Below are 5,619 nucleotides of genomic sequence, written 5' to 3'. Positions count from 1 at the left end.
AATAGAATCACGTTGGTGTTTGAATCGTGTTCGCGATCTTTAACAATCTATTAAATTAAAGTGCTTTGTCATGTTGGTGGTGACACCTCTCTTGCAACATGTTTAGCTATCACAGATATTATACTTAGCTTTTTTGGCTTCTGATCGCAAATGTATCTGATTCCTGACCTTAATTATCCGATTCTGGAATCAGAATCGATTTTCGATTCCCAACCCTAATTATATCAAAGGCCTGCAGAGGGTGCCAACGGCCTGACGATTGTTTTTACACTTTACAGCGCAATCTCATCCTTGTTTAAAAATGACTAAACAACATTTAATTCAAATGTCCACTTAATCTTTAATATTTGGCCACTTCTTTATGATAGAAATGCTACAGCTACTACAGTCATTTCTTGAACAAGAACATGTGGACATCAAAACATGCAAACTCAGAGTGAGGGTTGAAATTTTTTATTTGAAGTCGCGATGAACAGTTAGAATATTTAGAAAAAGATGGTCCGCGCATGTAAATGATAAATGTTTGTGTGGAGCAGCATTTACTGTGAACAGAGACGCTCTGAGATGCACGTAACCTACACGCATATACAATAAAGCAGCGCATATATTTGTTTAATTGAATCGCAGCCTTTGTGAATTCACAATAGCACTATGCTTTATTAAGATTTTTAAATGGTTTTAATATTTCATGCAGCCTTAGAAAATAATGTTAATAATGCGCCACTTCCAGTATTTTACCGGTTAATCGGCACGGGCAAAATGCAATTGAGGATTTTTTTATAATCGAGTCCTCGAATTTAATCAAGGAATCGTGACAGCCCTACTCCATTTGAAAAAACCTAGTGAGCTGCCTGCATAGACAGCTTTTTAAGCTATTTTTGATATACTACTGATGCAAAGACTGCTTTAAATATTATGCTGCCTACTCATATTGACTTATTATTAAAGGGATACTCCACCCCAAAAGGAAAATTTTGTCATTAATCACTTACCCCCATGTCATTCCAAACCCGTAAAAGCTTTGTTCGTCTTCGGAACACAATTTAAGATATTTTGGATGAAAACCGGGAGGCTTGTGACTGTCTGATTGACTGCCAAGTAAATTACACTGTCAAGGTCCAGAAAAGTATGAAAGACATCGTCAGAATAGTCCATCTGCCATCAGTGGTTCAACCGTCACGTTATGAAGTGACAAGAATACTTTTTGTACGCGAAGAAAACAAAAATAACGACTTTATTCAACAATTCGTCTCCTCTGTGTCTCTCCGCATCACCGTAGCGACATTTTGGAGAATATCCACTGAATAATTTACTTGGCAGTCAATCGGACAGTCACAAGCCTCCCATTTTTCATCCAAAATATCTTAAATTGTGTTCCGAAGACGAACTAAGCTTTTAGGGGTTTGGAACAACATGGTGGTAAAGTGATTAATGACAAAATTTTCAATTTGGGGTGGAGTATCCCTTTAAGGCAGAATCACATGTAGAGAAGGTAATAATTCCAGGATGGCGGACAAAGTGAGAGAAAAAAAAAAACACATTGATAAAAAGAAGCCGGTGTCATTAAATTTATATTTTTACCCATTATTTCTATGTTTTGCATTTTCATACTAGAGTGCTGCACCATTAGCTTAGCAACATGCAAACTATATCTTGTTAGATGTGCCTGCACTGAAAACTCATTAAATCTCTATTTGGTTGTGCATTTATTTCCCCTTTTCAAATAAAAGTCAAATTGGAGAGTAACAGCACTCAGCGGGGAATGGAAGTCACACACTTGTCCTGACCTCCTGACTCTTTTCTAGCTTTGTAGTTGGCTCTTCTCCCTCTCTTACATGAATGCAAACAGATAATGAACACAGCTGTGCAACTATTGATATAATAGAGATAATATGGTGGCCCCAAAATGTATTTGGACAGCACTTAGAAAAGTATGAATGTCATTGCATTACATAACAAAATAAGTGATAAAAAGGGTAGCACAAGTATACTTTTAAAGACACTTACATGTCACTGCTGGTCATATATTCTCTATATAACCATGTATGTGACAAATAAAAAATCTTGAATCTTGAATCTTAAATAATTTCACATGTTCTGCAATAAAATTTAAATGCTCATCATGTAGATATTGGTGTAAATTATGTAGATTATGGTGTAGTCGTCAGATAATTTTCTGTCAAATTTCATGTATTGCTTAATTAAAATTACTTGTACATTACTACATTATTAATGATAAACCTTCATAAATCCATACACTCTGACTGAGGGATTTAAATATATTTAAGGGATGTAAATAGATTTAAATTAATAATTTTCAGTTAGAGCCCACTTAAAAACAGCATGACAATTGCTAAGATAAATACGTTAAGAGAGAATATGGTTGAATAATCTTATCTTCTCTCAGAAACCCATTTTCTGGTCTTTCTGTAAACAAATCTGCTGCTTTTTGACTCGAAGTGTGGGGCATTTGAGCTGAATGCTTGACAGTATGTCTGAGTGAAATGTCATGGAACAATAGACCAGCTAACCTACTTGAGCCTCTAGTGGGTGACTCACTAGTATGAGCACCATCCATAAACTGTCAGACAGGATAATTCACAGAAAAATGAATATTCTGACATAATTTACTCACCCTTTCTTTCTTCAGTGGAACATAAAAATATATTTTGAGAAATCCCTCAGTGTTTTTATCCATACAGTGGACGAGTTTGTAATCAAAACTGTCTGGTTACCAGCATTTTTCAAAATATATGAAATGATGAGTAAATGATGACAGAATTTTGAGTTTTGGGTAGGGATGTAACGATTACCCGCGAGCCGGTGTTCTGTCGATTTGTGTTACCCTGTCAGATTTTGCTACCTCCCATTAAAAAAATCCTACCTGTCAAATTATGGTTTATTAATGTCTACACCTACCACCTACCACAACCCTAAACCTACCCGTACAGTAATGCAAATACAGTAATTATGTGTTATATTCACGGTTGTGGCTAGAAGGGATACAGCTACCGGAAACCAACAATAAAAATTTTTTTCTACCTATTAGATTGTGTTTTATTAATGTCTACACCTACCCCAACCCTAAACCTACCCTTACAGTAATGCAGATAAATTAAATATTGTTGTTCAACATGAGAAAAAGGATGCAATATTGATGTGCACATGCACAGTAAGCCCTGGTAGGGAAAATCTGACGGGTAGGATAAAATGTCAGGACACCTGTTGAAAATCGATTCAAATATGTGACGATTCAAATCGGTTGAGATGCTAAACAAATCGCGATTCAATTAGGGGTAGGAGTTAATATGAATGTATGTCTGAGGGGAACTTACTGTATTTAGAAAAATTTAGATGGTATTTTTTTCTTTTCATCTTGCCATAAGTGCAGCGCTGCTTTGTTTACAGCGGAAACCAAGGAAACGCTTTAAGCGCCACCTGCTGGCAGAGAGTGAATCTGCGTCTCGTTCAGCTCGTCTGCTGTTTGAAAAAGGATGCAATATTGATGTGCACATTGCACAGTAAGCCCTGGTAGGAAAATCTGACGGGTAGGATAAAATGTCAGGACACCTGTTGAAAATCGATTCAAATATGTGACGATTCAAATCGGTTGAGATGCTAAACAAATCGCGATTCAATTAGGGGTAGGAGTTAATATGAATGTATGTCTGAGGGGAACTTACTGTATTTAGAAAAATTTAGATGGTATTTTTTTCTTTTCATCTTGCCATAAGTGCAGCGCTGCTTTGTTTACAGCGGAAACCAAGGAAATGCTTTAAGCGCCACCTGCTGGCAGAGAGTGAATCTGCGTCTCGTTCAGCTCGTCTGCTGTTTCTGTTTCATGCTGATATTTTTCATGTATAGTTTAAAAAAACTGAATTCAAATCATTCTGTTTGTGCTTCAAATTTTGAAATTATACAATCTAATTTAGATTAAAAACTGCTCATGTTGCATGTATGCAGCATCTTTGTTTGGATCATGATTAAAATGCAGTGGTTGCCTGCCTCTAATTTTAAATGGAAAGAGCACAGACAAAGCCTTATTTTGTTTATATGAAGATATTTATTTTATGTGTGTTACTTATTTATTTGATTTGGGGCTTGTTTTTGTTTTTCAATTTAGTTTTGTTATTTACATTTACATTATATTTAAATTTTGTTATTTTATCCAAAGCGACTTACAAATGAGGACAATAGAAGCAATCAAAACCAACAAAAGAGCAATAATATGCAAGTGCTAAATTAGTATATTATTACAGTGTTATATTTCAATTTCACAAAGAAACGTGCAGCATTTTGTCCAAGCAATAATAAAAGGACACATTTCATTTATAATTTGATTTAAATCTCATTTTGTTAAAAAAAATCATGAATCGAATCGAATCGAATCGTGAAATCAAAATCGTGAATCGAATCGAATCGTGACTTGAGTGAATCGTTACATCCTTAGTTTTGGGTGAATTATCCCTTTAAGTTACAGTTCCACTTCAGCTCCTTTCTCTCTCCATTGCTCTTGTGTGTGATAAGGACATTGTTCTGAGCAAATTTGCAAAGTAGTGGCTATAGAATTCCAAAAGGGAGAAAGTTTATCTGAAATGGCAATGTTTTTTATGGACGATTACTGGTGACTATTGCAATAAGCACTCACCAGTATAGATTTTAAAACCTGACAACTTGGAGTAATGTTTATTACATTACAAAAATGTTATTATAAATTTTTTATCTGTATTGTTCAATATTGTATATTTACTGGATATGTGACTTTCCCCTATTTTTGCATTTAGATTACATTTGCCATCATTATACGCTCACTTAAAATTAATCTTTAAAAACATTATCAATTTTTCATACTGTACATTATAATGTAGGGGTGACTAAATTTACGTTTAGCTTTTAAAATGATTGATTTGAAAATGTTTTTCATTTGTGTTTTATTTTTTATTTAGACAAAATAGTATAGAATTTTAATATTGATAGTTTATAGGATATTGGCCAAAACATGAAAATAGTTTGCATTGGTGCATTGGTGCATGCCTAATGAATTCTTAAAGGGATAGTTCACCCAAAAAAGAAAATTCTGTCATTAATTACTCACCCTCATGTCGTTCCAAACCCGTAAGACCTTCGTTCATCTTCGGAACACAAATTAAGATATTTTTGATGAAATGTGAGAGCTCTCAGACCCTGCATAGACAGCAACGCAACTGTAATGTTCCCAGGTCCAGAAACGTAGTAAGGACATCGGTAAAACAGTCCATGTGACATCAGTGGCTCAACTTCAGTTTTACTTTTTGAGCGCAAAGAAAACAAAAATAACAATTTATTCAACAATTCTTCTCCCCCGAGTTATGTCTTCCGCCAGTTTTGAGAGTATCACAACGCATACGCACGCTCTCCCCTAAGCGTAAAAAACGCTGATTACGTCGATTAAAGGGGTCATATGATGCGATTTAAATTTTTCCTTTCTCTTTGAAGTGTTGCAAGCTCTTGGTGCATAAAGAAGATCTGTAAAGTTGCAAAGACTAAAGTCTCAAATCCAAAGAGATATTCTTTATAAAAGTTAAGAGTTAACCACGCCTACCTAAAACGACTCGTTCTAACACGCCCCCACATGTCTAC

This window comes from Sinocyclocheilus rhinocerous, unplaced genomic scaffold (assembly GCF_001515625.1).
Source record: "Sinocyclocheilus rhinocerous isolate Xijiao unplaced genomic scaffold, SAMN03320098_v1.1 scaffold662, whole genome shotgun sequence".
NCBI classification, from domain to species: Eukaryota; Metazoa; Chordata; class Actinopteri; order Cypriniformes; family Cyprinidae; genus Sinocyclocheilus; species Sinocyclocheilus rhinocerous.
This window is presented reverse-complemented; position numbering follows the sequence as displayed.